Consider the following 24,396-nt stretch of genomic DNA (forward strand, 5'->3'; position numbering starts at 1 on the left):
ACAACCATTGCTTGAGACCATCAAACTCGGGTCGCTTGGCCGGGAATCGAACCCGGGACCTCCCGATCATAGAGCAAGCGCTACAACCACTACACCATAGGAGGCCGACTTTTGCGACTGACGAAACTGACTTTTTGAAGCTTAAAAATTGAAATTTGAGAGGGAATTTTTCACAAAATATGCACTAAGACTAGTTTTACTTGAAATCATTAAAATCTGAACTTTTTCCAAAACTGCACGTATGCGCCTTGTCCTCCAAGCCCCTCAAATATTTTAGCAGCTCATTTCAAAAATTGAAATTATTGACGGTAACCGTAACCGATTCATTAGAAGTTGAGGTGATTCGATGAACGCCATATTTTGTGCCAGAACGACATGCGAAATGTCGCGTCGATTAGTTTCATTTTTTCAGCTACTCGTCATTTTTCTCGAATTTTGAGATCTCAATTCTGTTGTCAGGAGACTAGAGCACTCGCTTACCAATTTTAACAATGAAATTCAGCGTAATAAAGGCGTGGTTTTTTTAGAGAGAAAATATCGCATTCGAGTGCACTTTCGATATCAGCATCGAATGCGATGTTTTCTCTCTAAAAAAACCACGCCTTTGTTACGTTGAATTTCATTGTTAAAATTGGTAAGTAAGTGCTTTAGTCTCCTGACAACAGAATTGCGATCTCAAAATTGGAGTAAAATGACGAGTAGCTGAAAAAATGGATCGTAATGAAGTCGTGGGTTTTTTTTATAAGACAAAATATCCCATCCGAATGCAGTATTTTTCCTCTATTTTCCTCACGCCTTTAATACTTTGAATTTGTTCATCAAAATTGGTAAGTGAATTATTTAGTCTCCTGACAATAGAATTGCGATCTCAAAATTCGAGAAAAATGACGAGTCGCCGGAAAAATGGAACTAATCGATGCTATATATCGCATGCCGTTCTGTCACAAAATATGGCGTTCATCGAATCACCTTAATTTTCGAAATAGGAGGAAGCTTGAGAGATCTTACCGTGAAGAAGCGATGATCTGCAAGGTCAGAAACAGCTCTGAAGCGTAGGGTGAAGATTTCCATCCTCGTGCATCGCCTTCTCGAATGTTGGCTGCAAAGAAAAAAATCAAACCCTTTTAGAGATAAATTCAACGTAACGCATTGTTGCACATTGTCTAGTATATGGAACAGCTTAAAAAATAAATTGAAATAATGTTGAAAAATAATGGAATAAAACTGCTTTTTTTACCACATAATTACAATATTCTCACATAATGTATTCAATAATAATCAATTCTCAACGCTTAAACATTTTCATATCGACGACATAAGGAGATTTGATGGACGCCATATTTAGTGTCAGAACGGCATGCGATATATCGCATCCATTGGTTCCATTTTTTCAGCTACTCGTCATTTTTCTCCAATTTTGAGATCGCAACTCTGTTGTCAGGAGACTAAAGCACTCGCTTACCAATTTTAACAAAGAAATTCAACGTAATAAAGGCGTGGTTTTTTTAGAGAGAAAATATCGCATTCAAGTGCAGTTTCGATATCAGTATCGAATAGGATGTTTTTTCTTTAAAAAAAAAAAACCACGCCTTTATTACGTTGAATTTCTTTGTTAAAATTGGTAAGTGAGTGCTTTAGTCTCCTGACAACAGAATCGCGATCTCAAAATTGGAGAAAAATGACGAGTAGCTGAAAAAATGGAACCAATTGATGCGATATATCGCATGCCGTTCTGACACAAAATATGGCGTCCATCGAATCACCGTAAGTGTAGAAACAAGTGTTTCCGTCTGCTACTCAACAAATTTTCTGTCATACTTCATTTTTTCTCGGGGGAACTGGTGTACCTAATTTCTTTAAAACTTCCGTGATTTTTTTTCAATGTTTGCAGAATACTTTGTATAAATTTCAAGCTATGAAGTTTGCTTGTTTCTCTTCGAAAAAATAAAATAAAGGTCAAAATTTTATGACACCACAATAGAAATGCATGATTTTCCACTTTGGCCATCGATTTATGAAGAAGTTAGGTAATTCGCAAATGAAAAAAATTGCAACACATTTCAATACGCAGAATACCTCGATAACTCGACTGATCGTGAAAAAAATATCGAGAAAATCAAAAGATTATCGCCCACAGGGATTCTAAAATTGTACATCGATGGCCGAAGTGCGAAACCACCTATCTCCGTCTGCGACGTCCCGGACCTCCTGTTACACTTAATTTTTTTTCGGTAAAACTTGTCAACTTATTCCTTGAAAACTAGGTACCTTGATTTTTCCTCTCTTTTAGCAAAATATTCACTGGAAAAAAAAAACACATTGGATCTAGAGTCCAGACTCTTAAAAACATCGACAAGATAAAGTACTCTTGATTCAATCAGAATCTAGCTGAAATCAAGAACCAAGCCTCTTAATTTAAGCGTATTTCGTTTTGATTCAAGCAAAAATCCGATTGAATCAAGAGTATTTTTTCTTGTCAATGTTTTCAAGAAGTCTGGACTCTTAATGCAATGTGGTTCTTTTTCCAGTGTTCTGTAAAGATATCAAGCCCAACAGTCGACTTGATTTTCCTCGAAAAAATAAAATGGTAGCATAAATTTTACTGGAAATACGTGGTTTCACACTTAAGTCATCGATATTAAATGTACTACACTTCTCTCGTAAAAAAAGGAAAAATGAAAAAAACAACATTTTGTTGATGACATCAAGCGACTTACCGAATCAACGCTGAGGAATACATGTGAGCAAATTGACTTCCGAAACGATATCCTCAAATCAAATTTCATAAAAATAATCACAGAATAAACACTTCCGAAAATTCGCAGAATGACAACCGACACGAGTGACAAATAGTAACTCCACTTATTGTAAAACACGGCAAACTATTCCACTGGGCAGAAAAAGTAGAGGCTCGCTGACGGAAACTTTCGGCGGATAGAAAACTTGCGGGAAGTAAGGCTGTTCAACTATTCACTGCACCTTCTATATTCACGAAATGAATCACTGAGAAAAATTTTAATAATGAAGTACCGAACACGAAACTAAAGTACCGAACACGAAACTTGTTCAACTATTCACTGCACTTTCTAAATTCACGGAACAATTCACTGAGAAAAATTTTAATAATAAAGTACGGAACACGAAAATAAAGTACTGAACACGAAACTACACTGATGGTAATGCACTTGAATCACACGACTATCACACGCGGTCCCGAGATGAATATATTTCCGATAAAATATACTTCCGATTGATTATCCTCTACGCTCAAGCTCAACCCCTACGGCTGCGCGACTTCGACTGACCAAAGTACCAAAAGTTCCGAGCCCTCGAGGTCGCCAACGTTTTCCTTGTTCTTCTCGAAAACAAAAGAGTGGCTTCGATTTCCAAAATATCCCTACATTTCGGGTTTCCCAGGTGAAAGGTCAGTGCAAGCTCACGAAAGAAAAGGTCTTCATTGAACTGAAAACTAATTGGATGTATTTCTATCAAACGGAACTATGTGCGTTAAGACATTAGCCCTGAGACCCATACGAATATGTCCATAACAGGGCTCACGTCATAATGCACATAGTTCCGTTTGATAGAAATACGTCCAATTATTACAATAATTAATGAGGGTACCTGGATTTCCCGGATTAATTCATCTCTCACTTTTCACAATTTTCCTTTTTTTGCTGAAAAGTAGTGAGGGTTCGTCCATGAATTACGTAACCCATTTTTCCCGACCTTTGACCTCTCCTTCTCCCTTTGTCCTAGATGTCACTTACCTCCACACCCCCCCCCCCCCCCGAAAAATCTTTTCATTACAAGCGTGCCTCCCTCTTTTGCGTAGGTGTGGGTCGTCACGAACCCTTGCCACGGGTGCATCACATATGAATTCAAGTGTTTAAATGACTCAAAAACAACATAAATCACATAGGAAAAATCTAGAATCCACTCCTCCTTCAAGGCATTTCTTGATTGTAATCGACTCGGCTTGAATTCTGCCGTGCGAAGGAAGAACGCTGCACAAAAATTCGAGAGTTGCCAAGTTTCCCTTGATAAAGCATGTATTTTTTACGACATTTATGCATATTTTTCCTTTAAAATTTCAAATATTTACATTAAATTGCGTGCAAAATCGTCTGAAAATTTCGGGGGAAAATATTCACAATTTTCCCGGTAAATGGTTCAGTTGCGTTGGTCACAAAATCGTGGTTTTATGCTTGAATTCTTGTGGGTCAGCTAAAAATAATAACATCCGTCCAAACAGCAACTTTCTACCTTCAATATTAACAGAGATATCGCCCTTTGAAAAGACAGGTTTTTGATGTCATCCATCGCGGTGGTGACACCCTTGGTTTTTTCACCTTGCTTTCATCCAAGTATCACGCTGAGTAACCAGTGCATCACTGACTGATAAAAGCGAGGTGGAAGAAACCAAGGGTGTCACCACCGCGGTGGATGACGTCAAAATCCGGCTTTTTAAAAGGCGATATCTTGGCTAATATTGAACGTAGAGAGTTTGGATGGTATTATTTTTAGCTGATCTACAAGAATCAAGCATCGAAACACGATTCTGTGACCATCGCAACTCTGCCGTGCTTAGGAAGAACGCCGTATGAACATTCAGGCGTTGCCAAATTTCTTACGGCAAATCACCAGTTTTCTGGAAAATTTGTAAAGATTTTCCTTCCGATTTTTCCGATAGTTTTGTTCTCAACTCCACCTGCGGTTCCTGAAAATTTCAAGGAGATAGATTCATACCTTTCTTCAAAAATAACTATTTTCTGAGAGGAAATTTGACAACTCTCGAATGTTCATACGGCGTTTTTCCTTATTACGGCAGAACTGACCCAATCCGGTTTTTATCAGAAGAAACTTGGCAGCGTCTGAAGGCTCTTACGACGTTCTTTCTTAGCACGACAGAATTAGACACTAGGACTTGGATTCAATGTCCTATTGTCATGTTGCCTGGATTGTGCTTTGTGAAATCCTTTCGGAATCCGATGCGTCTCAATCAAGATGATCAGGATGCATTTCCCCGAAAAGGCAATTGCGCCGACACGAATCCTCGAATGCACGATGCCATGAGTGCCATGACCGCCTCGATGAAGAGATGCTTTCACCTATAGCCATTCATCTCATCCTCATCTCGTACGCAGCATCCTCTGCTCCCGCCTTGCCAGATCGTCATGGACGTCGACCGTCATTTCGTCGCTCCTTTGACGTATGGGCGTATAACAATTTCTGCATGAGTCTTGGAAGCATGGATTTGTATGGAAAATGAAGCTCACGTGGAAATTGAGATGTGGCTTTTCGTCGGAGGAGCGACGATTTGATGCGTGATAATGTCTTGATTCGTCGATCCTTTGATGGAGGGACGTAAACTCGTTTCAAGGTTGGAAAATTGATCAAGGAATTCGATTTTTTATTGAAATATGACCGGCAATGGCCTGATCATTGCAATTGATCGACAAAGTTAAAGATAAAGAAGACTAAGAAAAAATATAGCGATTCTATTGATTGAAACGGCCGATTATTGAAGACTGCGGCCCGCTGTCTAAGACAGGGAAGCCAGGGAATGACAAAATGAACGTATTTCTACCAAACGGAACTATGTGCATTAAGACATGAGTCCTGAGACCCATAAGTGTATGCACATTACAGGGCTCACGGCATAAATTAGAGTGGTGACAAAAACAATACTGTAAGGTCAAATTACCTGTTTCTGTTTCAACACACACTGAGCAGGCTCTTCGACCCTTACTAGAATAGACTGATTTTCATGAGCAATACAAAATGCTTAATGTGGCCAGTGCTGGTGCTTTCAGAGGCCAAGTTTAAAACTAACATTAAATCACGTTCAGTAACTGGAGAATAAAGAATCATATCATTCCCATAGTCACAAATCAGTTAAATACACTGTCGAGTGCTCAACATTGACTCAATAGAATTTGCGCCGGTGAAAACCAGCTGACGACTCGATGAATCACAATCTAACGACAGGGCTCTGGAAGAAAATGCTTTTCAGTGAGGGTATGATTTAAGTACAATGTTTGATAACTTAGCTGTGAGAAAGGGATATTCCTTTGCTATAAATCACATGAAGACAGAATTAATGAAATAATAAAGCATACGGTTTCATGCACAGATGTTTGGTTACGGCTACACCATTAATTTTTCTCCGGAAAATAAACCACGCACTTTCGAAAAATTTCACTGAAAATTCATGATGGAATACAGGTACATGATACTGATGACGATAAGCGAGAGAAAACAAAGGGTAAATAAAGGTTCAATTGCTTAAGATTTACTTCCTATTCAATCGATTCAATCGTAAGTATGAATGCTTAGCAACAGTAGGTCCAGCTGTTTTCTCAAAGACGATTTGGGTCCGGTAAAAGCTTGACCCATGATCAAAATTTACTGTATCACACGTGGAACCATATAAACTACTGAGAAAGTGAATTATTAACTTTGAAGCGATTAATTAAAAGGATTGTTGACAATTGACACTGCACACCTGATAACATAACATCGAATGGCCGGAATGGCCGCTATGATTGCGGATGAATACTCTAGCGGATGCATCAGAAATAACCTACGGCCCGGGAATTTATGAAAGTATATAGCCGCCAAACTTTGATTTGACGCTCATTTTCGTGATTATTATTCCAAATAAATCCCTAAATTGTTCTTTTATTGACGCTGAACGAGTTTCTCTCACCTGGAAGCCATTTTAGCGGCTCTGGTGCTTGCACTAGAGCTGCTATTCCGGACGGTCCCAGCTGGGGAGTATCAATGGACCATGTTACATTGGAGAGACCGCGCGTTGGTTGATGGGAAACGGCGCCATTTTCGACTATGTACCTTGTCATGACTTTATTTTATTGCATATTGTTTTATTGTTAGCCAATGCTATGTTGTGTAGTGTATTTTTGGAATCATGGTGATACAGTCAATAATTCAAAACTTGTCTGTGCTTTAATCTCGTGATGGAAAAAATGTACTTTACGTTCAAAATTTGAAATTTTGAATTTTAAAGTTTTCGCGGTTTTTTGGAAGAATGCAGTGGTTGGAGCTTCCTAGGCATATTACTCGATATCAGCTGATAGCAAACAAAGGTTACCAAGGAAACCGTAAACGTTTAACAACTATCGTGGCCATCGGGGCGATTATTGAAATGACATCGACTCTATGTCGCCGCTTACGACAGGACATAGCCCTATCTTATCCGTGTAATATATCGCAATTCGATATTGTTTTGATTTTTAAATGGAGCAATTTATTCATAAAGTTCCGATTAGTTTTGGCGAACTACCGTCGCCAGAGCCGCTTTCCGACGCGAATGCGTTGGAGCTTACTGCCTGTTTTTTTGGACGAGGGTAGTTACGAGGGCAACAATAAGACAGTTTTTGTAGGCAGTGCAAGATTCCTGTGCGGGACACAGAAATTTCTTGCGGGCGGCACGAAGCTTCCGTGTGGCGGGCACGAGAAAATCTCTGTCACGCACCCCAAACTCGTCGTGTGTGCGGCGCAAAATTTATCACAACGTCGATTTGCAACATCACTTTTCATGTGGTCAACACGAGATTCTCGTGCAGAACCCCTGATTTTTTTTCATTGCAGGATTTAATCCAGTTTTCTTCAGGATTTAAGGAAAAACCGGTCGTAAAATCAGGATTTGAAAAAAGTTGGCTGTTTGACTAGATTTTTTTGAGCTTTCGTATACGCTCATGCAGAAATTTTAATTTTTCCTCGCAAAAAATCAGGGTTTGGAAAAATCATATAATCAGGATTTTGCAGTCAAAAAATAGGAAAAATCAGGATTTCATCAGGATTTCCCAAACTGAAAAAAACTAGACACCCTGATCAATCTAATATAAACTTCATGAAAATGAAACAATATGTATGTTGGGATCTGTAAATCTGAAAGCAACTCTCCAATCGAGTGCGGCTCCGACGCGACGGCGAGCGAGTGACCCAGAGCGGGAGCAAGCTGATGTATGCAGCCTGCGTAATATTTCAGAATCCGCTCCATAAAACTCTCCTAATACACCCGTAATATTTACATTTCGGTGCGGACTCCGGCGGAATTGATTGCATCGCCGGGCCCGGCGCGGCGCGTTGCGGGTTGCAGCGCGGGGCGGTCGCAGGCGCGTCTTGCGGGTTGCAGCGCGGCCGGGCCGAAGGCGCAGGCGCGGCATCGACGTCGACGACCGCCCGGCGAGCGCCGCGACGTCAGTTCGCGACTCCGTGCGTCACGCGAGAGACCGCGCGTCCGGCACCGTCACGCGTCGCGAGTGAAATTTTGTTTGTTTCTTCCGGATTCTCGCTCCGGATTTCGGCTGTCGAGGCTGGGCCTCCGGCGTTGGAGTCAGTGTTTCAAGTGGCGATTTTTCTCGCTCAATTCTGGATGACCACATCTGTTGCGTATGTTTCGATGTTGACGTTGGATCCACGTATTTTGAAAAAAAAAATCCGTGTTTTAACCGCAAGTCATATTTTGAAGATTATCTGCGACGTTCACGTATTTAAAACCATCCTTGCTCTCTTTTATAGCTTCTTCTTATATTTGCACTATCCCCCCCCCCCCCCTTTAAAAAATGATAAATCTTCATTTTTTCAATTTAGGTAAATGAAGAAATTAAAGGCAGACCAGTATACGCATTTGCAGAAGTAGACGTTTATTTTCTCGGATGCGTTTCGGGAAATCTCATCATTAGCAAGAATTTTTTCTAAAATTTCATTATATATTTTTTTTTTTTTACTTTTTCATTTGAATACTTTTTTATCACGCGAGATGCGATTTTCCAATTTTTTAATTTCTTTATCGTCTAACGAATATTTGATAAATGCATTTTAATTACACTGCTGCTGACAATTTGGACGAAGAGCGAACATCAACTTCATCAAACCACTTTAGTTTATGAAACAATAAGGCACTGCTTGATTACAGGAAGTAATAACAGTACATCCTCATTATATGTATTACATATTAATCAGAATTTTTTTTTTTTATCAACTTCCCCTCCCCTCTATCGTTTCGTAATTGAGGAGCTTTCCGGAAAAAGGGCACATAGCAAAAAATAGCGTTTGAGAAAAATGCATTTTAAGTTTCCATCATTAATTTCTGGCCACTGATGGTACCTTTCATCGCAGCTTGGACGCCTGATTTCGAACGAAAGCCACTGTCAGTGACCATAGAGTAATGACCAAAACTTCAAATGCATTTCTCTCAAACGCAACTTTTTGCTATGTGCCCTTTTTCTGGAAAGCTCCTCAATTGTTTCAACTAGCGTCCCTTGCGAGCTACTATTCGAAATATTTTATGGAAGTTTTTTACTATTGGGTTGAGATCACTTGACTCCAAATCCTATGCGTGGTAACGAAAGTCGATTCAATTTTTTCAAAAGATCGCCCAACGGCCTTTCGCGTCCGAAAAGTAATTCAGCTCTCAAGTTGGTCAGTTTTCAGTTCCGGAATATTTCATGTCTAAAATTATTAGTATCTTCAAGAGTTTTTAAGTAGTGAATGCAAGTCTGCTCCTTGGAATTCGCAGAATTCCAGTGCATTCTTGTCTATCACTGAATTCCCATCGAATGACGAAATTCTAGTTCTGTGGGAGTCTAAGACGAGAGTGCCCACCGAACTTCCCCAGATTGCTGTGTGATCTTAAGATGATAATTTTGTGTGGAGTTCTTGCCTTCCTTCCCCCTCCATCTTCTAAATTTTTCAATGGAGCATATGATCGGGCGCGATTTTTGAATGTAGTTTTCTGGGAAGGATACGAATGTGTCACTCCAATGAAAAGTATGTTTAATGTCAAAGTTTACCCGTAAGCATCTTCTCAAAGCACTGTCAATCAACTTTATTTCGACAATCCATCGTTTCCCTCACGAAATAACGTAACTACATTGCAATGTTGCCAAATTTCCCCTTGCAAATTGCGATTTTAACTGTTGATCCTTGGGCATTTTTAATCGATCATTTCATTGATTTTTCATCTGATCTCATACGAAAATCAGAAAAATGTTGGACAAAAATTGCACAGATAATTTTTGGATAAAATCGAATTGTTTAAGTCAATTTAGCAACCTTGAAATATAGTTACGTCCCTTGGTCCGAGGAACGACAAATTATGACGGAGAATGAAGTTTCGGTGATTAACGCAAGTTCACGTTCTTTTTTTGAAGAATCTGGCCCCTTAAACTTTTTTTTTTTTTTTTTATTTCTTAATTTTTAATCGAAACATTAGTTTCTTGCTGAATTTCAATGTTTCCCCGCTTTAACGTTTCATTCAGGAATCAAGCGGTGGTGGGGGTGGGGAATTGTGTATTCTAAGTTTAGCCTCCTCCCCTATCCACTGTCAATTGTCACTTCATAATCTGTTCATGAATTATTAACTGAAGCTCTCGCTAATTTGTTAATTCATGTTTTACTATTTCCTAAAGACATCCTGTACTCCGTAACCTGGACCGAAAACTTTGGTGTTCTATGCGACCTGAGGTTCAGTCCTTATTTTGACTCCATTTTACTCGTTTTTTTTCTTCTTTCTTTTTCTTTTTTTTTTTTTATTCAAGTTAGACTCGAATTGAAAATTACATTACACCCTTCGCCTTTTCAGTTTTAATGTAAAGATCATTTTTGGGGGATTTTCAGGTTCATCTATTTATTTCTTTAAAAAAAGAAAAAGAAACCCCTTAGCCGCACAGGCTGAAGGCCTCAGCCCTACTGTGTGTAGTTTGCGCTAAGTTCTTTTTCCGTGTACTTGTTGCGTCAAAGAAGCGACTTACTATGCTGAGTGGAAAATAATTGTGGCAACGGAAGTTTTCTCGTCGTTGATTAATTCTTTTCAAGTTGAGATTCGATCGTTTCATTTTACTGTAAGTTTTCATTACGTTTCATGGCCGTTTTCGACGGCCCTGAGTGGAAAGGTGCCTTTCCCAGGGCAATTGCCTCCCTCCCTTCACCCCTAGGTCAAAGAGGTGACTTTTTCAAGCAACTTCGGTCAATTTTAGTGCATTTTCTGAAATCTTAGGCAGTTTGTGCTCTCCTAGCAAATTTTTTTCTCGCCCATCCAGGGGCGCCCCTCATCTAAGATTTGGTTTTGAAATGTGCCCATACGTCCTTCCCCCTCCTCTCTCACTGGGTCTCAATTAAAAATTTTAAATTCCGATTTGTCGAAATAAATTGTTCCATAGAAAGCCGTGCCTCCGTGAACTGAAGTCCTTTTTTGCGCGGACACTCGCAACTAGTTGGACGTATTCAAATCATAAAGGATACTCGCCTCGGTTAGACATGGGCTCTGTGAGTCTCAGGGAACTTAGGGAGTCTCTGTGAGTGCTGAGGAAAAACACCCTATGAACATCTGAGAGTTGCCAAATTTCCTCCAATTAGACGCTTATTTTCAAGGAGAGTTACGAATTACTTATCTTGAAATTTTCAGATAATTTAGATCTAGTAGCGAATAAAATTCTCCGAAAATTGGATGGAAATCATTCAAAGATTTCCCTGAAAATTCGTATTTTATCAACGGAAATTTGTCAATGTCAAGGCTCATACGTCGTCCTTCTGTAGGACGGCCGAATGGGGATAGTCCTCTCTCATTTACAGACGTCCAGTTACGTTCTCGATCGGCTCGCGGAACGCCGTCCCGAATCGATCCTCGTGTTGACATTCAAGGGGCGCCTAACAAGCGGAGGATATGCAACCGGGAGCGCTCGGGAATGTCAGAGCGCACCTAAGTGGGCCCGCGAATCAAAACAGGATCGATACCTCCGACGATTATGATGTCCACAAGTTTACTACCCCCTGCCCCTCCGCCCCGGGTCTCCTTCGGAGCTGTCACGAGCACTCGAAGAAAATTGTATTATTGCGATTCGTGGAATTCTGAGGGGGCGCGGGGGAGGGAGGGGGCGGCGGCGTCGGAAAAAGTTATCTCGTTACGATTTCGAGTGCTCTTCGGCGAGTCTCTCGCTGATGAAAGATTGGAAAGTTGGCGGATTTTCCGCGGCAAGTGTTTTCCCAAAGCCTACCAGTAGCGCGATGAGGCTTTAGAAATAATTACGGGCGGCGCTGTCAGATTTGCCGCCGAAACTCTGAACCGTAAACGTAAAATGAAGTCAGAATGAAGCTCTTGCATGCGTGAGAGATTTGCGAATTGAGTACTTTTTTTTCGCGTAAAATTTCGTGAGGAACACGATGGTGCCACTGGTTTTCTCTGCAATCAACTCCGAAGCTCAGAAAGTCCAGCAGTGGATAACGGTTGGATTCGGTGAGGGAGGGAGAAGTCGAAAATGGAAAAAATGGGTGACTTGATTTGGACCGCGTTAAGCAGGAAGGAACCGAGCCGCGTCAGCTCTTGACAAACTTAATCAGGTATTTTACTCTTTTACACGAAAACTGTTGTGCGTATTTATGTGTAAATTTCAGTGAATGTTTTGCATTAAAACGAACCAAATTCCTCAAAATTTTCAAAGGAATCCGTACAAACGTTCTCCTATAAAAAATTAAATTGCCCAGTTAAATTTTGCAATATCTGATGTGGCTTGTTTTCGTTCTGTTGAACAAGGTCTCCACCGCTCTGTTGCCGGTACGAACGGCCCCTCACCCACGAAAGCACCCATCTTCATTGGGAAATTATCAGCACATATGATATTTATGAAATGAGCCGGAAACAGTAGCTCCCTAATGCAAAATCTAGTCCAATTTGAAACCGCGTTATGGACTTCCACGCTGTATCCCTAGACGCATAATTTAGAAGTGGCGAATCTCTCAAGTTATCAACACTATTTTTCCTCCATTTAAATGTATGTAAGACAATCGATTCTTGGTGAGGCAGCATGTCTCACTTAAAATCGATACATTTAATGAATTTAAATTAATGAAACACAGTGTTGCCAACTTGGAAGAATCGCGACTGTATGATAGCCACCATACCCTATCATATCGTAATATTTTATCCAGTTCAACGGATGCTACTGAACTGTAAATATCCAGCACCACCGAGTTTGAGTTCCCTGGAATTATTTTTCACTTGGCAACCTCATCGTCGTCTTAAGTTTATCTTTGACAAGTTTCTAAGTCGAACAACCACTACGATTTCATTAAGTGCAGTTTGAAGACGTTGTTTTTTTTATCGTTGCCTTTCTTTTTCTTCGTATTGCCGAAGTATTTATTAATCAGAATTTCCGCAAGAAAAATTTTATGAATGATAATATCGCAAGAATCCGGAGAGCCTTTTTCTCCGTATCCTACACAACTCATCTGTTATATTGTATTATGTCTGAGCTTGCAGATGCTTGACTATAAATCATCTTTGAACTGAATAATTTTACTATTGGTAGCGCGGGTGGTTCTTATAGACTTAGGGAGTAAATGCTGGACTAACTCCAGGAACTCTCGTGGGTTGCTGTTAGTTAGTTTAGTTAGTCTTTTCCCATCAATAGGATCGCCCCATACTCCAATGTCTTCTTTGTTCATCAGTTTCAATAATCCATCCCCTGGAAATGTAGACATTAACGCCAGGAATTTCGTTATCTGGAACCAGTGGCGAGGCATGAATGATCGATTATCGACATTTCCCCTCTTGAAGCTATGGCAATGAATCGATTATGAATGTGTTCGTTGCAAACACCCTGTTTATCGATCCTCTTCTATAGATTTAAACGGCAGGGCAATCGATGTATCGCAAAGCACGCCACGTCACTGTCCGGAACCTCGGAGAAAAACTGCCCACCACTTTATACATCGTGTTCACCGTCAGTAGCAGTAGTACACTGGAAAAAAAACAAGAAGAAAAAATCCAACATGAGTATGTAACTGAAATGTTGGACAAATACCTCTTATTTTCACGTCTTTGCCATTTGCATCAATTGGTACTTTTTGCCAAATTTGGGAGAAAATATTGATTCATGAACGTTGAATGTAAATTAATTTTAAAGATTCCGTCCAATTATCTTGATTTTAAGCTGATATGCGGCATTTGCGCACGACCGTGATTTGGGCGAACTGCCGTGCATCGAAATCGCGTTCAGTTAATCTCTTTGGATTTCGAACTGTAACTTCTCTCCTATTCGGCCGATTTTTACAAATGAGGTCTCTTTTTATTTGTACTTCAACGGAAAGTAAAGAAAAACTCGCTAAATAGACGGAAAACAATTTTTGAGAAAATTTGGTGGATCCTGGCATCACGGTGAATGGTTAATCGGTTAATCGCCTCGCCGTCTTTTATTGCCTTGCTCGAAACCGGACACCCAAAGCTATATCGCGAGATAACTGTAGTGGTTTAAGTGGATTTCGGCAGGGGCCATGGTTAGTACATAGTATAATGAGTCACGAGGCTCATCACAGATTGCACTTACAGTGCAAGACGCTCATTGGCTATAGAGTTTTGGCGGGAAAGAAGGTTCTAGAGTTGAGTCCTCCGAGCGTAAGAAAGCTCCTATGAGGTTTCTGTCAAATTGAATAATACGGTTTTGACAGAAAAATGTTCTCAAGGGTTTCCAATTAGCAGTTCATTAGATTTTTTGGTAACAGACCATCAGGGCTTGACAGTGTAATGGTTCAAAGACAAAGAAACGGGTGCGAGGAAAAAAGTATTTGGACGACCCGTTGAATAGCATTGGTTGATCTGTGTGCTGTACTATGGTACATCCGAGTGATTTCAAAAAGCGAGCCCTACTGGCACGCTTAAAAAAAAAACACATTGGATCTAGAGTCCAGAATCTTAAAAACATCGACAAGAAAAAGCACTCTTGGTTCAATCAGAATCTAGCTTAAATCAAGAACCAAGCCTCTTAATTGAAGCGGATTTCGTTTTGATTCAAGCAAAAATCCGATTGAATCAAGAGTATTTTTTCTTGTCAACGTTTTCAAGAGTCTGGACTCTAGATCCAATGTGTTTTTTTCCCCAGTGTACTGTCAAAGAAACTGCATTTCAGTCCCAGATCCCATCTCTACGATTCACGTAGCCAAGTTTTGCCAATAACACGTGTAGTCGTTCAATAATTTACTCCGAAATGGAGCATTTCTCTGCGATTCGACAGCGTCGATCGCGGGACGTTTAATTGTCTTGCCCGGGAAACAAAGGCCCATATCGGGGATCGGGAGCTCGGCATCCATCAGGATCTCTGTCGGCCTTAATTCGTCGGGATGCACCACGTGCCGGTGTAAATTAAATAAATAGATAAAAGCGGTGGGTCGGTGAACAATCGACCGCCGGCAGATAAATAAACAGGTAAGCGAATAAACAATATCGGAAACCGCGTGTGAGGGATGTTGGAGGGTGGTGGGATCGAATAGCCCTCGCTGCAGAGCCAAGTTTTTCCGAAAAATCCCCGCGGAGATCGCGGAATCGGATTTCAATGCTTCTTTTTTAGCCTCTAATTTTACAAGAAAATGGATCCCTCGTTGAAGACATCAGGGTCTCTACAAGTCGGGACTCTCCGGAAAGTCCGGAAATAGTACTGATTTTTCGAGGGCGGTCCGGAATTAATGAAAAAGTGCGGAAATTCTGCAAGAAGGTCCGGCTTCTTTTTTTTCATTTGGTTGTCATTTGTGTCGCAAGTTGTGCGAGAATTTCAAATTTTTCCGAATTTCGTCAAATGGAGGTACTGAAAAGGTACTGAATTTTTCTGTTGAGGAGGTACTGAATTTCTTAATAACACACTGAAAAAGTCCTTTAAAGGTACTGATTTTTGGCCAGCTTGTTCTAGCAAACACCCTGGACACAGCCGTGAGAAGACACGTTCTACGATTAAAATGACACCAAAATCAGGATGTCACATCACGCCAAAAAAATGTATTCCTCCGTGCGCAATGGAGTTCTTCCCTCACTTTGTCAAAAGCCCTGTGTTTATTTATATTATTATACTAATAAATGAATTTAAAACCGTAATGGAGTTCTTCCATGTGTGTGAAATTTGCGGTTTGAGTACCTTTTTTTACGTGAAATGAACCACTACGTAAATTGTATTCCCTTCAAACTCTCACGAGAAAAACGAAATCCGTACCGGAAAGTCTGGTATAAACTCCTGAACAGGATATGAGTCCTCGCAGTAATTAAAATTAGTTAACCCTCAGTTACCCAAGAATTGTTTTATGCGTGAAGTCTTCGGGAGTGTTGCTCAAGTAGCTCTTGAAGTGCCACCACTAATAAGACTAACGGAAAGAAACACAAGATCGAAAGAGAGCAACGGAAAGGAGGTTCGTTGACGACGGCGCAGAGATACAACTATTCGTACTCGATGGACGTCCGTGTTGCGTCTGCAAAATTGAAGGCGCGACGTGAATTCGCAATGCTCCGCTCTATGCTGCCAGTGAGATGTCGCGTTGCTCAGTGTGGGGAAAGTTAAGAAACGAGGCTCATGTGTGTGGAATTTGCGATTTGAGTACCTTTTCTTACGTGAAATTTTGCGAGAAACACGATGGCGCCACTAGTTTTCTCTGAAATTAACTCCTGAGTTCAAAAAAAGCTCTCAAAGTTCAGGCCGTAATGGAAGGTATATTCCACGCTACGTTGGGAGTCCACCTCTAAATCTGGTCAAACTATCCATGCATAGAAATGGGTTAAAATGGTAAAGGTAGGGTTGCCTTTTTAGTAGGGTTGCCGTGGTTCCAACTTTGGAGTCTCCAAACAAAATGGCATCCCTGCTAATGTATTTTGTCCCTATCTGTGCGGTGAGAGTTTGCTTAGATATAGTAGTGGACTCTCAGCGTAGCGTGGGATATCCCCTCCATCATGGTCTGAACTTTTAGTTATTTTTTTGAGCTCTGAAGTTGATTCCAGAGAAAACCGATGGCAACATCGTGTTTCTCGCGGAATTTTACGTGGGAGGAAGAACTTTAAAGTACTCAAATGAAATCTAATTTCGACGAATCGCCTTAATTTGGCAACGATGGTCCAACTTGTGAGGACACTCCGGGGGGGGGGGGGTTTGGAGATTATTCAATTATATCGTTTTTAAACGAGCCCCGCAGTTTATTTTCTGCGAGGGCTTTTGCGGTATCAATCCTTGTCATTTTTATTTATCCTACTTCATTCTGCCGCCCCCCCCCCCCCCCCGGTCCATTCGCGTCCTTCGCTCCCCTATGAGCATGGGCGTTTGTTTTTTATTGCGCTGTTGTCGCTCCAAATTGAACTTTGATGCCGAATCCAGCCCTAAAATACGCCTTCAAATCTTAAAATAGGCCAAAGCGGGCCCGCAAGAGCGACAATAGTCGTATCTTCATCCTAAGTCAATTGGACTACATTTTGCAATTAAGAACTGTAAATTCTAGCCCGGTTTAAAAACGACGTATGTGCCATTAGTTTCCCTATGCACAAAGGTGTTTTTCCAGAAGAGCCAGAATTTATTGTTCCAAATCGCAAAATGCAGTCCAATTATTATAGGACGACTTTTCCCCTTCATTTTATTGAGTTGGCAAAATCTGGTTCTTGTTTTTCGAGGAAAATACTCGGAAGTTGAGGGAGTCGGCAACGCTGAATTCAAATCTAACGTGAAAGTGTTAACGTAAGTAGCATTAGGACCTTGAGTAGATTTTAATGTGACTTTGAAGGGTCGTAATGCGGAGAAGGGGGCGAAAAACGAATTGTGAATTGGGGTGGAAAATGCCTGCTGCATGCGTGTGATCGGGCGCTCGTATTGGGCGTTCGGAAATCATGCAGGGGAATTTTATACTTTGAAAAGCTTTCACTCGCGCTAAAGCACTTTTCCCTCGTCTATCGTTTTAAGAAGGAAAAGCTTTTCACGGGTATATTTCTTTTTTAAGTTAGTTTTAGGAATCACAACAAAATTTAGGGTTGTCTGCAACCAGAAAAACATCATAACACGATTCTCTAGCCAGCGCGCAACTGACTCGTAACGAAAACAAAATTTGGTCATCTTATAAAATGTCGAGCGCAAATTATGAGATATCCCCAGGGACCTGTCTTGCAACTGAGAAAAAAGAACGGGGGCGTATAGGTTCATTCAAGGATGCTGTCTCTGCTCTCGAGCTTTAAGGGGTAGGCGGTGACCTTCGCTGGAGGCGAGCACGGAGGCAGAGAGGTGAGCCAAGACCTTTCGAGATGATTTGTTTTGGCAGTACACAGCACACAGCATTTCGCCCCGTCAAATAATCCCTCCCTTGCCAACTCCGGAGCATTGTTCCGCTATTTCAAATCTACTTTCTGTTATTGGCGAAAGGTTGCTCCCGGATGGACTCGGCAGGGTGTCTTGCATCAGGATTTTCCCGATTCTATCAGGTTTTGCGGTTAATTGGAATTTAATCCCGATTTCGTCAGGATTTGCGGGAAAATCGGTCGTAAAATCAGGATTCGAGAAAAATCGGACGTCCAATCGGATTGTTTTATCGAGCTATTTTTGAAGTAACATTCGCCTCTTATTCTCCTCAAAAAATCAGGATTTGATCAGGATTTGGAAAAATTATGAAATCAGGATTTTGCAGTCATAAATCAGGAAAAATCAGGATTTCCCAAAATTTAAAAAAAAACAAAAAACCAAAAAAAAAACTAGACACCCTGCTTGGATCTCGGGCTGCGAACTTGCCTCATTTTAAAAACTTTCATGGGTTGTTTTGGGGAAAGAAAGGAAGACATCAATGTCAGCCCACGAAGGCGATGAGAAGAGCCCCTTCGTTTAACAGGTCAGTTGCGCTGGTTACAGAATCGTGTTTTGTTTTTTGATTCTTGTAGATTAGCTAAAAATAATAAGATCCGTCCAAACAGCAACTTCCTACGTTCAATATTAACAGAGTCATCGCACTTTGAAAAGTCGGGTTTTTGACGCTTTTGACAATAAGTAGACGCCTAACGCTATCGCGCCTTCAATTTTGCTGATACGACACGGGCACCCATCAAGTACGCATAGCTGTATCTCTGCGCCGTCATCAACGCGTATCCTTTCTCTTGCTCTATTTCCATGTTGTGTTAATTCGTTTTTCTTATTTGTGGTGGTGCTTCAAGGGCTACGTGGGCATCAAAGTCGGAGATTGGAATGACTTATTTAGACCTCGGTTTTTAATTTTTCTCCTAAATCCGAGCGACTATTTGTTGGCAGCACAGAGCGGCGGAGCCTTGCGAGTTCACGCCTCGCGCTATCGCGCCTTCAATTTTGCAGATGCGATACGGACGTCCATCAAGTATGAATAGTTGTATCTCTGCGCCGTCATCAACGCGCGTCAGGGTTTCTCTTATGTTCTTATGTTTTGATATTTGGGATGAGTTGAGGTTAAGTTTGATTAAAGTACGCATTTTAGGAATGACGTATGTGCCATTATTTACTCTACACAGAATGGTGCTTTTACAAATGAGCCAAACCTAGTTGCTCCTAATTGTAAATGCAGTCTACTTAGAGTTCGAAGTTCGCCTCTGCCATGGTCACCACAAGAAGAATCGAGGAAGTTCCTGGATTTAAACGGAAAGTTTCCTCCGTCTGCCTCCGCTACCCTTCTCATATTGGCTTCTTGGATCTCGACGGAAGCAGGATTGCCAGTCAAGGAAAATGTCAGAGAATTTTAAAAAATCAGAGAAAATGACGAAAACGTCTGGGAAAAATCGTTGAAGGCGATTTTATTAGCTTTCTCGAATGGGTTTGACGTCGCGACCAACAAAGTTTGCCTTAAAACCATGTCTTTTTAACAACCTGGCATTTGTTCAACTGTCGAGAATTTCACCAAAATGTGTCAGAGGAATCAGGGAAATGTCAGGGAATTTACCGTCTAAATTCTGTGGCAACCCTGCGGAAGGCGGAAGTGAGTGACAATCATCTCAGCGTGGAGCTGTTTGCGTTGGCGGCTTCTCTTATGACCCAGTTTGTTTAGAAAGCTTTTGCTTGGAATAAAATACCACCGTTAATACTGACGTGGTTGTAATGTAATGCATTGTCAAGGTCAAAGATGCCCTGTGACTGTTTGTACATCACATCAGTTGAATGAAGGAGACGAATTCAACCCAGAAAACAACATTTCCAGGAAGCGGGACTTTAGACGAAACAAGAATTGTAACGCTACGCAGCTTGTTTTCTTTTCAATCGTTCACGAGGGAAACCGATCATAAACGGGAAGTCTGGAAATCAACTTCTAAATGGACGCATTTCTGCCAAACGAAACTATGATGCATCAAGAAATGAGTCTTGAGACTCATAAGAATATATGCATAACAGGGCTCACGTCATAATTCACATAATTCCATTTGAAATAGTTTCAGTTGAAAGCGATGTTTTGGGTATAGATATTTAAAATGCGTATGACATAGGTGCTATGGTGTTGGCTGAATGGCGTCACTTGTGTAATCTAACTTTTATTTGACACGTGTCAAAATACTTGTAAAGGCGGATCTTTCAGCTTTTGAGCAATGCACTCTAGGTACAATCGACATATTTCAAATTTTAACCTTTAGGTGAATCATTTTGAGAAAATCGAAATTTCAATCTGAAGAATAGTCATTGAGGAATGTTCCTCAGATTTTGCGATTTTCCAAAAATAGTATACGAATAGTTGAAATTTCAAATAGATCGATTGTACCCAATATGTAGTGAACCAAAGCTGAAGATCCACTTGAATATCGTGTTGTGGAGATGATTTTTGAATTTCTTGTTGTAATAATCGTTTTTTACACAAGAGTTTGCAGAGAAAACATGCGACTTTAATTCTATAGAAGTCCGTCGTATCCATACAAAAAATTCCAAGAAATTCAATCGAATATTTTACGCAGTGGGCCTTTCAGCTGTTTTTATAGACACTCAATTACTTTGGAAGAAATTTCTGTTGCTTCAACAGGAAAAGCGTTTCAGGAATATAAAAAAATGGTACGTTTTTCTCAATTTAGCAGCTCCAGAGAGGGGTGGGGGACCACCTTTGCCCAATTTTTCTCTGTACGGATCGCTTTTGTAAAAGCGATCTCTCTATAAATTCAAAGAGTATCAGACGCAGACAGACTCGCATGAAAACGGAATTATATGAAAAAAAGAGATCGACCAAAAAAACAAAAAAAAAAAAAAAAAAAAAAACCGAACGTCCCGTCGGACACTGAGCCGGCACGAAGAACAGGGGAACTAATCCCACCATGCCTGGTCGGACACAAGTGCGCACTTGTCAGATGGTGACCGTAAATGAGCTTTTTTTCAAAGCTCAGTTTTGCAAATTCAGTAATAATACCGATATTAGCCACCACTTCGGCACTGCTGTAGAGGATCACACGCATAGATTAATGTTTGGCGTCCCTTTGATAAATGCCCACTAATTGCTCGGAAATGGCCACTTTTTCGAAAGCGTCGAGCGACGCATGTCAATTTTGAATCCCCCCCCCCCCCCCCGGTCAGCCGCGGCCCCTAAGCCACGTCCAAACCACCGAATCTCTTGTTTGAAGCCCCTCACCCACGCATTACAAGAGTTGCCAAATATCAATGGCACGGAAAGTATAGTTGCGAATTTTGCTCGTAAAAAACGTGAATTTTCAGATTGTTGAATGGAGTACCTAAGGAGTAAGCATTGAGTTCAGTGTGACATATTCTTGAAAATACATGAAAGCGTGACAAGCTCTTGATAAGCGTCGTTGAATGCGGAAAAAGACGAACAATTTAAAAAACTGGTTTTGGTTCAAATAAAAAATTGAGATCTTTGTAAATTTTTCGTTTAAAAGAAATTTTCTAGACCTAAAAACTGGAAAAAAAGCACATATGTTGACTTAAAAATGTGATATCGGGATTTTGACCTTTAGAATCTTAAAGTATGCAATTTTAGACGATTTTTCGTCCAAACCGGACTTCGATATCTTTCTTTGTTCAAGAGATATCGAGGTTCATAGGTTTTGACTTCCACCCCCCCTAGCTCCCCCCCAAAATTTTTTGGGGGTCTGAAAATTTGGGGAAAGAAGCGCTCAAGTATGAGTAATCAATAGACAGAGTCTGAAGAACTTCCAGAGGGGGGGCGAAAAAAAGCCGTTTTTGCATCAAGCTCTTTCTGTTGCTTCAACAGGAAAAGCGTTTCAGGAATATAAAAAAATGGTACGTTTTTCTCAATTTAGCAGCTCCAGAGAGGGGTGGGGGACCACCTTTGCCCAATTTTTCTCTGTACGGATCGCTTTTGTAAAAGCGATCTCTCTATAAATTCAAAGAGTATCAGACGCAGACAGACTCGCATGAAAACGGAATTATATGAAAAAAAGAGATCGACCAAAAAAACAAAAAAAAAAAAAAAAAAAAAAACCGAACGTCCCGTCGGACACTGAGCCGGCACGAAGAACAGGGGAACTAATCCCACCATGCCTGGTCGGACACAAGTGCGCACTTTCCAGATGGTGACCGTAAATGAGCTTTCTTTCAAAGCTCAGATTTGAAAATTTAGTAATAATACCAATATTAGCCACCACTTCGGCACTGCTGTAGAGGATCACACGCATAGATTAATGTTTGGCGTCCCTTTGATAAATGCCCACTAATTGCTCGGAAATGGCCACTTTTTCGAAAGCGTCGAGCGACGCATGTCAATTTTGAATCCCCCCCCCCCCCCGGTCAGCCGCGGCCCCTAAGCCACGTCCAAACCACCGAATCTCTTGTTTGAAGCCCCTCACCCACGCATTACAAGAGTTGCCAAATATCAATGGCACGGAAAGTATAGTTGCGAATTTTGCTCGTAAAAAACGTGAATTTTCAGATTGTTGAATGGAGTACCTAAGGAGTAAGCATTGAGTTCAGTGTGACATATTCTTGAAAATACATGAAAGCGTGACAAGCTCTTGATAAGCGAGGGAAAACCTGGAGGGGTCAGCAAATTGACCCAAACCCTGATCCTGACATGTCTTGGAAATCAGTGAAATTCGCCGCAGAACCTTGAAATTCTTTCTGTAAACCGAAATATCGAATTTTTTTCCAATTTCAAGAAACTCGCGCCAAAAAAAAATTCGTGTGATGGATTTTCTTGAGAAATCACGCCAGAAATACCATGAAAAGTTGTGGAAAAGTCGGGGGGTTTCATGTGCAGAGAACCCTAAAAAATCACGGAAAATCAGGGTATTTTGTATTTTAAGAAAACTGTCATCCTCCATGGAATTTTTTCTGCCAGTAACGCTAAAGTTTGTGTACAAATACCAGAAGTACACCAGCGCCATGTAATGCACGTAAATTCTGAAGAAATGCCCTTAAGTACGGAAATTATCAATTCGTCGATTCCCGGATGAGGGAACTTAACTTTATTCCAAGGTTGCAAAATTGACTATAATAATCCAATTTTCCCTAAAAATTTATGTGTGTAATTTTCGTCCAAAATTTTTGTACGAGATCTGAAGAAAAATCAGTCAAATTTTCAGGTCGAAATGCCCAAATTCTTATGGTAAAAATGCATTTGAGAAAATTTCGCAACATTGGAATGTAGTTGCGTTTTTTCGTGAGAGAAATCGACCATCGAATCATTCTCCAAAGTGGCGAAGATCTACCTCAAGGGAAAGTTTATAGATATCGCTTATGTGATATCTTCACTCAGACTTTATCGCGTAGGTACATACGTAAATTAAGACGCCGTGTTTTTAACCCAAAAGGAAAGTCAGTCAAATTTTCAGGTCGAAATTCCCAAAATTCTAAAGGTAAAAATGCAATTTGCGAGAGAAAATTTGGCAACATTGGAATGTAGTTGCGTTTTTTTCGTGAGAGAAATCGACTATCGAATCATTCTCCAAAGTGGCGAAGATTCACCTTAAGGGAAAGTATATAGTACACTTGTGTGATATCATCTTCACTCGGACTTTATCGCGTAGGTACATACGTAAATTAAGACGCCGTGTTTTTAACCCAAAAGGAAAGTATGAGTAAGAGCCGGATGTTGGAAATCCAACTTCATAAATTCCTCCGAGTCCTCCCGGAAACAGATAATTATCAACGCATCCTAAGAAGCTCCCGAAAAGTTACTTACGCAAGTCGTTGTTTTCATCAAGCTTTAAGTTAACACGAGCGGGAAGCCTTGTGTCAGCGCCTCAAAGGGCCTCATTCCTCTCTCACCATCCCTTCATAAATACATATTTAATTAAAAGCCTGCTATTTTTCTCCTCTTTTCGTAATTTTCCCCTCTCTTTAGCTTCTTGGGGTTGCTTTTCCCCCACTTGTTTTTCGAATCCGCGTTGAAAGATTTAACTCATTCGATTAGATATTGAGCATTTCTTGGACATTGAGAAAAATGTTCCTGTTCGAAATACCACGACAGGAATTCTCGTTGAATAAGCCGGAAATCTCTTTTAAGTGTCGAGACATCTTTCTGTAGTAATTGGACTACATTTTGCAATTTGGAACTATAGATTCTAGCCCGGTTTAAAAACAACGTATGTGCCATTACTTTCCCTATACACATAAGTGTTTTTCCAGAAGAGCCAGAATTTATAGTTCCAAATTGCAAAATGCAGTCCAATTGATGCCTGTT

The 24,396-nt window shown here is 40.6% G+C and overlaps 1 protein-coding gene across 10 annotated transcripts in view; it reads left to right on the forward strand.

Annotated features, from left to right (window-relative positions):
• LOC109030972 (uncharacterized protein CG43867) overlaps window positions 1–24,396 on the forward strand; it is a 259,857-nt gene that overhangs the window by 137,483 nt on the left and 97,978 nt on the right. For 2 of the 10 annotated variants that reach the window (XM_019042223.2, XM_019042224.2), the window contains exon 1: window positions 8,232–8,418. The exons of 7 other annotated variants lie outside the window; for them this stretch is intronic. The gene's annotated coding sequence lies outside the window, so the exon portion shown is untranslated. Of the gene's footprint in view, window positions 1–8,231; window positions 8,516–24,396 lie in introns of those variants that run through there. One more of the 10 variants, XM_072297739.1, reaches the window with a different exon arrangement.

Source organism: Bemisia tabaci, chromosome 3 (genome assembly GCF_918797505.1).
Source record: "Bemisia tabaci chromosome 3, PGI_BMITA_v3".
Lineage (NCBI taxonomy): Eukaryota > Metazoa > Arthropoda > Insecta > Hemiptera > Aleyrodidae > Bemisia > Bemisia tabaci.